The sequence below is a fragment of the Adiantum capillus-veneris genome, chromosome 30 (genome assembly GCF_014529385.1).
Source record: "Adiantum capillus-veneris isolate H3 chromosome 30, ASM1452938v2, whole genome shotgun sequence".
NCBI classification, from domain to species: domain Eukaryota; kingdom Viridiplantae; phylum Streptophyta; class Polypodiopsida; order Polypodiales; family Pteridaceae; genus Adiantum; species Adiantum capillus-veneris.
The window spans coordinates 22055730-22067296 of record NC_140960.1 but is presented as its reverse complement, the minus strand read 5'-3'; positions in this window follow the sequence as shown (position 1 = coordinate 22067296).

Sequence of the window (11567 nt, the reverse complement as noted above, 5' to 3'; positions counted from 1 at the left end):
AGGAAAAGGGACACACGGCGGGGCAACAGTGAAGAAAAAGGAGGCAAGGTGGGGATGGGCTGCCCCGCAGGCATGAGGTGGCCTATTTTACCTTTCTCATATATTTACATAATCATACTTTATTTTTTTTCTTACTTTTTCCAATGCCTTTTATCACTCCCTCCCTAAGAGGGGGTTTTCATGGGGTGGGGACGAGAGAAGAGGGGTATGGGAGCTTGGTTTGTGAAAAGCCCCCATCATTAGCCCTCCCCTTTTGAATGCCTCTAGCTCATCTGTTTCTTCTTCCGCTTAGCTATAGGATCCGATATCGAGTTGCCTTCTGAATTAGCCATTCCATTTGGCCATTGGTGAGATTTTTGGGATATTCATGGATCTGTAACAGGTCCGGGTGATAGCTTGTTCCTTAGAATAGTGTCAGTTGATTAAAGGGGAAGCCCATGGCTTCCAGAACTTTGTGCCAGTGTCCTCCTGGATCCCAAGTGAAAAATAGGATCATTGTCTGCAGTGTCTGAACAATAAAATTTGCATGCCAAATTGGACCAAATTTGTAACCACCAGTAGCGAGAGGGGAAATGAGCTTCTTGGCTCCTGCAAAGACAGAACTGAAAATTATGATTCCCAAGAGTGTACCAAGAATCCACCATATATGGCCTCCTTGTTGGTGTGGTGAGCTCAAGTTGTCTTCAGAGTCCTGCTTACTGCTATTAGAAAAAACTGCAAGCATATCATGCTTCTCACTAGAATTGGCCATTCTAGTGAGAGAAAATAAAAATAGTAAAAGGACCAACAATGTTCAACGGGCAAGATCTGCATCTGTGAATTAGAGAGTTCCAGGAATTTTATGCATTTTTCAGAAGTGCCATCGAGTCCGTTAAGGGTTCCAACGGGATTTTTTGAACTAAAAGTATTTACTAAATATTGTCCAAAATATTCCCAAAAGCCTCTGAAATTAAGCTAAATGGCTACCCGATCGCATCTGGTACAGGGATCATGGACAGGATTGGTTTATGGCCAAGGGAGGTGGATTAGGGCCCAAGGCACGTGGAGAGGACAAAGCCTGGCAGGTCGAACAAGTGTGTAGCCTCAAAGGGGGCGCCTTCTCTCCTCCTCCCTCCATCTCAACAGATCTGGACCACCCCTTTCCCCTAAAGACTAGCACACAAAGACCCACTTTGCTCCAGCTTGCTCCCCAAGTCTCCCAGAGCATGCAAATCGACCAAGCCTGATCTGGGGCTGATTAGAGCTGAGTAGGGCTGAGTTTTCTTCTCCTTAAGCTCCCATGGAAGCTTTGCTTCATCTCCTTCTTCCTCGACTATGCATGATTTACATACTATGCTTGATTATGATCAATTTACACATGCATGTTACTATTTCTTATGCTTAATTACTTCTTTTCCAACCTGTACCTTGCTTGTTCCTTGAAGATCTTATCATTCGCGTGATGTTTAAGGTTTTGGGAACGAGTTCTACGACTGTTGCGGTGCAGAAAAGTCTAATCACAATTACTGTCAGATTCTAGAGTTAATTATCTCTTGAATCTGATTAGTTAAAAGTGTGATTAGCATTATATTAAAACTGAATTCTTGTCTTTTAAGAAGATTTATTAATACAAAGTCCTTTCAGAGGGGGGTCGGCTCCAAAAAGTTCGGCCCTCCACTGGTGTCGATTGTCTCTCTCTCTCTGTCTCTTTCTCTCACAATTTTCATAGCATGCATGTGTGATGTGTGATGAATCTCAATGGAAGTGTGTGCTTTACAACAGTTGTGCTCAAACATGCTCAATGTTCTTTTAATTGATTAATTATTTAGATTAATCTGCAATTTTTGCTGCACAGTAATTCCAATTCTCTGACATTGGTATCAGAGCAATTTTAGGTTATTTCTTTCTTTTTGAAGAAAGGATGGTTCTAATAATTGAGCATGAAAGGTTGATTTTTTTAATTAATCAAAGTAAGTAAGTTTGGGATCTATTAACGCGAGCATTAGAAACTCAAGACCTCGGGAGATGTTGACTTAATAGCGGACTCTTACGGGAGGTATCTATGGTTTTACCGCTATTGAGCGATCAGGTAAGCCCGGTCGGCTTTTGTTGTCTCTAAAAGTCGTGCAACGTTATTGTTGGAAATAGGGTTGCAGGAAAACACACAGAGCTTGGAGAAGACGAAGGAAGCTCAAGGCACACAACAGAGAGTACTTTACTTAGTGTGCAATGGAAAGATAGGTAGCCCTAGAATGGTGGGCGTATATACAATGCACGGGGGAAAAAACCTCCTAAAGAGGGAAAAAATTCCCCGACGGTCCTAAGTGTGTTCACACACATCACTACCACATATATATGGCAACGAATCCCCCCTGGAGTGATGTGGTGAACGAGAGCTCGCACATAGAGTAAGGGAAGTGCCATGCCCTGAGGACATGATCAGTCCACAAAGGGGAGTAAGCCCAAAGCTTTGCAGAAAGCTTCGAACTTCTCCTTGACATAGTGGTAATGCACCTCAATGTGCTTTGTGCGAGCATGAAAAATTGGGTTCCTCGCAACTGCCAATGCGCTCTGACTGTCAGTGTAGATAGTGTTGGCAGTGTCCTATCCAACACCCAAATCAGCCATAAGGCGTCTTAACCATACACACTCAACAGTAGTTGTGAAGACTGCCCTGTACTCAGCCACACAATTGGAAGTGGCCACAGTAGGTTGCTTCTTGCTCAACCATGATATGCATGATCTGCCAAGCATGAAACAAAAACCACTTGTGGACACTCGTGTGTCAAAACAACCAGCCCAATATGAGTCCAAAAAAGCATGTAAGTCGCGCAGTAATGATCCCCCCTTGGGATAAAACAAGCCAAGATGTAAAGTGCCACTCAAGTAACGAAAAATCCTCTTGATAGCTTGCCAATGCTTAGACCCTGGGCTATGCATAAATCTGCTTACATGTGAGACTAGCAATGTTTCTATGTAACTTTTTTGACACAAGGCGATACCATCATCACACTGCTTAAACTGTATACCCAAGTAATGATGCAACAGCCCCAAATCTTTCATCTTGAAAGTAGCATTCAAATCAGCCTTAAATTTAGAAATATGTCTCTCATTTGGTCCAGTGATCAGCAAACCATCTACATAAAGAACCACAATGAGAAGTACACCACCCTCACGCTTGACATACAATGTGCTTTCCATTGGACTGCTACAAAAGCCTCGTTTGACCAAATGAGTATCAGCCTTCTCATACCAAGCACGAGGACATTGCTTCAACCCATACAAAGCTTTGTTACATTTTCACACCTTATCCTCTTGTCCTTTCTTGACAAAACCGTGAGGCTGCGTTACATAACCTTCCTCAAATATGTCACCGTTCAAGAAAGCAGTAACAATGTCTAATTGATGTACAACCCAACCAAAATGAGCTACCAGTGCACATAGAAAACGCACAGTAGTCATACGACAAGTGGGAGCAAAGGTATCTTCATAATCTATGCCTTTTTGTTGTGCATAACCCTTTGCAACAAGCCAAGCCTTATAGTGATCAATCTCACCATCGGGCTTGTGTTTCAACTTGTAAACCCACTTCGTACCAATGGCCTTTTTGGCAGGAGGCAAATCACATAAAGTCCATGTGTCATTTTCTATAAGTCCATCATATTCTAATTGCATGGCAGCCATCCAATTTTTTGAATTTTGTGCTTTATCAAAAGATAGAGGTTCCTCTACATTATGTAAGCCAGACACAGCCAAAGCATAACAATCTGATGCATAAGATGCATGGTGAGAGCCTAAACAAGTACGACTAGACGAAGGTGCATCCAATTTACTATCACGTAATGTATGCACCAACCATATTGGCATACCTCTAGCTTGCTCATTTTCAGCCCTTTCCTTATCAAGTACATCATGTACATCTACATCAGTAATAGGTTGATCTGTAACATTTTCAGAAACCCCCATAGGCTGTACATTTGCCTCATTGGAATTTATATTCGTACTTCCACCACTGAAAAGAGGCAGAAAAGTGTGATAAATGTTCTGTGAGCTTACATTAGCATCTCTAGTACATGACAACAAGAGCTGAACAGAATCTTCCACAAACACAACATCCCGTGATACCGGAATACGCTTTGTTTGTGGATGGTACAACCTGTATCCTTTTCTTTCAGCATCATAACCAACAAAAATACATTTGACAGCCTTATCATTTAATTTTTTGCGCTGTGTTTGTGGCACCAAAGTATATGCCAAACAACCAAAAACACGCATGTGCTCAATAGAAGGCTTTCTATCATGCCATGCTTCATATGGAGTAATAGACTACAAAGCTTTTGTAGGACACCTGTTTAGTACATAAGTGGCACACATAATGGCCTCAAGCCAAAATGAATGTGGAAAAGCTTGACTTTTGACCATACATCATGCCATTTTTGTAAGTGATCTGTTTTTCCTTTGAGCAACACCATTTTGGTGAGGCGTATAAGGCACTGTACATTGGTGTTTTACCCCACGATTAACCAAAAATGCATTAAATTCATGAGACATATACTCCCCCCCTCGATCGGAACGGAGGGTGCCCATAGTACATTTCGAGACATTTTCAGCCATAGCCAAAAATTGTTTGAAGCACATAAAAACTTTGGACTTCGCTTTAAGCGGATACACCCATGCATGCCTAGAGTAATCATCAATAAAAGTCACGAAGTAAAGGTAATTGCCAAGGGACGGAGTTTGCATAGGCCCACAAACATCACTATGCACAAGCTGCAACCTGCATGTGGCCCTAATTGAACCATCCTTTGGAAACTTTGAACGCTGCATCTTACCCAAAATACAGCCTTCACAAACATGTTTGACAGTTGCTTCAAGAGGCGGTAAAGAAGCAAGTATATCAGATTTTTGCAAACGTAGCAAACTGACAAAATTCAGATGACCAAAACGTGCATGCCAAAGTTTTGCATCTGAAATAGCCTTTGAATCCAAAACTGCATTTGCAAAATTTTACCCACACTTGTCATACAGAGTGAGCTTATACAGCCCATGACATAAAATGCCAAAAGCGACAATTTCATCACCAGAATTGAGATCATGAATAGTACATCTGTCATCCACAAATTTGACTACAAGGCCAAGTCTATCAAGTGCAGATATAGACAAAAGATTCTTCTTGATCCCAGGTACATAAAGTACATCGACAAGTGTGAAAGAACTGCCATTTGCAGCAGTAAGCACAATCTTTCCAACTCCCTGAATCGGATAAGAGCATTGTTGGCACAATTAACTGAATTCCCATGAGGAACAGACTCAAACAAGGTGAACAAATCATGATGTGAGGTAATGTGCTTTGTAGCACCACTGTCAAAATACCACACATGTGAATCTGCAGCAACTGATATGCATGCATCATGGACAACGGGATTATATGTACACTCTACACTAAAGCCCATTCTCCATCAACATCAGCATCATAGTCTCCTTTCATAGAAGATTCAACAATAGTTGCATTTGTAGTGGAACCAACACTTGCAGTGGAACCACCCCCTTTCTTCTTAGCCTCTTTGGCCTTCAACTTAGGACACTGCTTGATCAAATGATCATTAACTTTACAATAATGGCAATGCGTCTTCTTTTTTCCCTTATCACCAGAATTTCCAGACGAATTTTGCCAACAGAAGCATTAGGAACAATTGATTTTCCACTCGCAGAAGAACCATGAGAAGTGGCTGCATTACTGTTACCACCTTTTCTTTTAGCAACAATAAACGCATGTTCAACTGCACACTGTCTAGACCTGTTTTTCTAGAAAGTGACTCTTGCAACAACAATGTGCATAATGCATCAAACTTGACAACTTCAGGATTTCTTTGGTTCATAAGTCTCCAAGTACTAGCAAAAGTCTGGTAAGAATCTGGCAAGGCATCAAGAACAGTCTGGACAAGGGAACTGTCTGAAATGACTTCACCTGTAGAAATAAGTTGCTCATTGATATCTTGACACCATCAAGGAAAGTTTCCATGTCATCTTCCTCATTCATAATCTTTGATTCAAGCTCTTTACACAACAATGCAATCTTAGCCTCGTTGCGACCTGCATAAAGACCAGCCACAATATCCCAAGCCTGTTTGGCAGATTTTGCTGAACAAATGTGGGGATTAACAGTGCGCTTCACAGACAACGCAATCAATGTATGAGCTTGCACATCTTTTACATCCCAACGAGCTTGCTCAGCTGTAGGCAAAACAACCCTAACAACAGTAATCCTTGTAGCAAGACCTACAACATCCTCAATTTCATCTACATCCTCAGAACCAGGACATACATCAATGCCCTTCACAATATTCCAGACGCCCTTAGACACAAGAACATGTTGCATCATATAAGCCCACATAGGATAGTTGTCCCCATCCAATCTATCCTCAGCAGCAAACATCTTGAACACATCTGTGTTGTTGTCAGCCATGGTAAATGCTGCCCCTGATGTGAAAACTACTCAAAAGGAGGAGAAACAAAGCGGGAAAAACACATGCTATATAGCACAAACCGTAGAAGTCTATAAGGGAACTGTTATGCAAAAAGAGGCACTGACAAAAAATCTGCACAAAATGACAAAATAGCCTGTGCAGTACTACCTGTAGTGAAAACAAAGGCCAAAACGAGCCCAAATAAAAAATTTGAGCAGATCGAGCTCTGCGAGCGCACCCGAAATATTTGTTGACCTGCGAACGCTCGCCAAGACTCACAAAAATCGAAGAAAGTGAGCAGGCATCTGCTGGAGCTATTTGCGACTAAGCCCGGGAGAATGCAACTTGCTGTAATATTTATTGTTGGAAATAGGGTTGCAGGAAAACACACAGAGCTTGGAGAAGATGAAGGAAGCTCAAGGCACACAACAAAGAGTACTTTACTTAGTGTGCAATGGAAAGATAGATAGCCCTAGAATGGTGGGTGTATATACAATGCACGGGGGAAAAACCTCCTAAAGAGGGAAAAAATGCCCTGGCGATCCTAAGTGTGTTCACACACATCACTACCACATATATATGGTAACAGTTATGACCCAGCTTTCTACTTTGCTTATCATGGGTGTGCTTAATTTGAGGAGCTATCTCTTGATTTGCAAGGAGAAATAGCTATGATTGTACACACAAATTAACTATCTGTCACAAGGAACTTTTGATTCACAAAGCACCATCACCATGCTTGAAACCGTGCAGGAAGAGGAGAGATTGATTGACTTTAGCACCGTGGATTTGCAAAATAATATGGCTTCTCCTGATGCAACTTGGGATGTTGAATTTCTTGCCTGCAAGGTACAAGAGGCTATGACAAATCCAACCTTGTGAAATGTGGTACACACACAATTGCAAGAAAGGCAACTTATTGTGCCTACTCTCAAAGAGCATTCTCCTTTGAAGTCTCAATAAAATACTTCACAAAGAGGAAATTCTAAAGAGCGAAAGAAGCATTCTGTCGCAACTAGGAGAGGATGAAGCCCTCCTCGTGAGGTAAAGGCAAGAAAGAAGGTCAAAGACACAAGAGAGAAATCTCTTGTGTATGATGTAGCTACCCTATCACCTCTGATTAAGATGTGCATCTAAGGAGGAGAAGAAGAAGAAGAAGGAGAACTTTGTCTCCATCACCATCAAATGGAAGGAATTATTCAAGCTCTCCTTCCTCTCATCATTCAGAGGAGAATGAGAAGAAGGCTAAGAAGAAAAGGAGAAAGAAGAAACCATCTAGCTCTCCGCCTTTCCCAAAGTTCATCCAATATGGGAAGCTCTTCCTTTTCAGGCGGAAAACCCGCCAAAGCATGTAAAAGAAGAGGCCATCGACGCATGCATGCAGCCTGGAAGAGGTCTTCTAAGCTTAGAAAGTTCAAGGAAGGAGGTAAAAGCATAACTTTCCTTTCCTTTGATGGGACTTTTGTTAATATAAAGAAGGTATTGAGCTTCATACAACAATTTGACGCTGCTTTGGGAGATGAAAATTTCTCAAAGCCATCCGAACTCCGACATGTTGCCATGTATTTCCAAAAGTGAGCCGGTCAATGGTGGGCAAGCCTACGCTCCTAAGGAGAAACTCCAAGGACCTGGAAAACATTTAGAGTCGCTATCCTGAATCAATTCCTTTCACATGGAGCTTCCAATAAAGTGCTCACAGCATGGTGAAGCCTAAAGCTTGAAGAAGGAGAGAACATCCAAAGCAATTCTGTGCAACGACCCAGGACCATATTGAAGGTTATTCATCACTCTATGATAGCCTCCAATATTAAATTTCAGCATGAAGACAACGGATCAAAGCCAAAGTTTGTGAAAGAGAAGCCTCAGGCGAAAGGGAGACAACCACAAGTGAACAACCACAACAAAGGAGGGAAGCCAAAAGACAAACAAGGCTACCAAGGTAAAAATTGTCTCTCTCCTGAAGAGGTTGAATGGTATCGCAAAGATAACCGATGTTTTAAATGCGGTGAACAAGGTCACTCTCAGCCGCAGCCCTCAAAAGCTTGGAAAGAAGGAACCTCCTAGAACTGCAATGACTATTGTTCTAAAAGAGTGTGGTCTCCTGCAAGGAAGTCCCTTATGCTATGCATGGGGCAAAGTGAGAGAGCATGATTCACTCATCCTCTTTGATCATGGTTCCACACACAATTACATATCTGTGGGATTAGCATCAAAGTTAGGGATACATGCTCACGAGATGGGAGAGACATATGCCATTGAAGGACCCTTTGAAGGCCCTGACACCCCAATCACTCATTGATTCGGAAGTTATGACTTCATATACAAGGGTATGTGGACAAAGAATACTTTTTCATCTCTCCGATCAAGAATAAAGATGTTTTGCTTGGAACGCCATGGTTTGATCGTATGGCTGCTTCTCTCAAGTTTCCAGATAGAGAGTTAATATTTAAGCACAAGGGTAGAGACATCAATTTGCACGTCAATGAGAAGGGGCACACTATCCCACTTGTTTTCTCATGACTCTTTTGACAAAGCAATAAAAAGTTCCATTTTTGCTTACATGGTATTTATCAAAGATGCTCCTAACTCTACTGATGTCTCTCCAAATGGTTAATTGAAAGTAGAACATGACTTTCAATCATTTCTAAATGAAGATGCTGAAATTTTCATTGATGATACTCTGGATGAGTTGCCTCCTAAAAGAGGATATGATTATCATAGGATTGATCTCATCCCAGGAAGCTCTCTGCCTAACAAGATTCCTTATTGAGTCTCATTGGCTCAACAAGAGGAAATTATGTCACAAGTTAATGAACTTGTGCAAAAGGGTATGGTAAGACCTAGCTCTTCACCATTATGTTCTCCTGTCTTATTAGTGCACAAGAAGGATGTATATACAGGATGTGTGTGGACTATTGTGCACTAAACAAGTTGACAGTGAAGAATTGATTTCCATTTCCAAGGATTGAGGATTTGTTTAATAAGCTACAAGGCTCTATCTACTTCAGTAGAATAGACCTTAAAAGTGGCTATCATCAAGTACAAATTGTGCTAGAAGATATTTATAAGACAACCTTCAAGACCACCTTTGGCTTATATGAATTTCTTGTTATCTACTAAAAGCCTATGAATGGAAGTTATCTCTTTAGCTCTCTCTTGCCCCTTCACTCCTCTGCTTTACTATTTCAATGTGTTGTGGAACCTAAACTAGTGTTGAACTATTCATTTCCAAACATCACCTTAATCTGCTTAATCCTCAATCTTAGCCATTGGCTAAGAGAGCTGCATGTATGCCAGAAGCGGGGGAGGAAGACCTATCCAACTCGAGAATTGGTACATTTTGATGTATAGGGTCCTTGAAAGAATGCATCAATAGGAGGATGCATATTCTATGTAATGTTCATTGATGATTGCTCACACAAATTAGTGCAAATTTATTTCATGGAGGAGGAGAGTGAAGTGTTTAGTCACTTTCAAAATTTTAAGGCTTTTCTTGAAAATCAAACATGGAAGTATATACAATGTATGAGGTCAGATGGAGGGGGAGAATGCTTCTCCCATGAATTTAACAACTTTTTGAAAATGAATGGAGTTCAGAGGCAATTTTCATGTAGATAGACGCCATAGAAAATTTGATGTTGTTGAGCACAAGCACGGGTGCATTGCAGAGGTTGCACGGGCATTGATGAGCGAGAAGAATATACCCTCATGTTATTGGGCTAAGGCTTTCTCTACTATAGTTTATATTATGAACAAAATTGTGCATAATCTCTGAGGAAAAATTTATAGGTAGAAAACCTAATGTGTCACACTTCAAAGTGTTAGGATGTATTGCTTATGTGCATGTCCATATGAGTTGAGGACATAACTTGATTTGAAAGTTGAAAATGTGTTAATTTGGCTATTCAATTGAATAGAAAGGCTATAAATGCTAAATCCTATCACATGCCATGTAAGGGTGAGTGATGTAGTATTTGTTGATGAAATGGAATTTGGCATGCTCATGGGGGCTGATGTAATCAAGAATGTGGTTGTTGGCAATTTTGATATGTAGTCACAAGTGCTAAGTGGACCACAAGGATCACAAGGTAGCATCCCTATTGTAAATCCATGGAGTGGACGATTGCATGAAAAGGTGAGTCATGCAATCTCTTCAAATATATCCAAGAAAGGTAAGGAGAAGGTTGATGATGTCACCAAATTTTATTTTTGGTTTAGTTAAATATATTTTCTCTCTCTAAAATTGTCCATTTTAGTGAGAGAAAATAAAAATAGTAAAAGAACCAACAATGTACAATTGGCAAGATGATGTATCTATGAACTAGAGAGTTCCAAGAATTTTATGCATTTTTTAGAAGTGTCATCGGAGTCCGTTAAGGGTTCCAATGGGATTTTCTGGACTGAAAGTATTTATTAAATAATGTCCAAAATATTCCCGAAAGCCTCCGAAAATTAAGCAAAATGGCTGCCTGATCGCATCTAGTATAGGGATCATGGACATGGTCAGTTTCTGGGCCAAGGGGGGTGGAGTGGGGCCCAAGGCAAGAGGAGGGGACAAAGTGGGGATGGCCGGGAAGGTGTGTAGCCTCAAGGAGGCACCTTCTCACCTCCACCCTCCATCTCTAGTGAATCTGGACCACCCCTTCCCCCCCAAAGCATGCACCCAAGGGCCCCCTTTGCTCTGCTTGCTCCCCAAGTCTCTCAACTCATGCAAATTGATCCCAAAGCTGAGAGAGGGCAGATTTGGCTGAGTTTTACTGATTTCCCTCTCTCTGAAGCTTCCATGGAAGCTCCGCTTCATCATCTTCTTCCCCAGTTTTGCATGTTTCTACATACTATGCCTGCTTATGCCTAATTACACATGTAGGTTACTAATTCTTATGCTTAATTCCTTCTTTTTTGACCTGTATCTTGCTTTTTCCCTGTAGATCTTATCATCCGCGAGATGTTTAAGGTTTTGGGAACGAGTTCTACGAGAGTTGCGGTGCAGAAAAGTCTATTCACAACTTTTGCCAGATTCTAGAGCTAATTATCTCTTGAATCTGTGCAGTTAGAATTGTGATTAGTGTACTAATGAAAGATTCTTCTCTTTTCAAGAAGATTAGTTAATACAAATTCCTT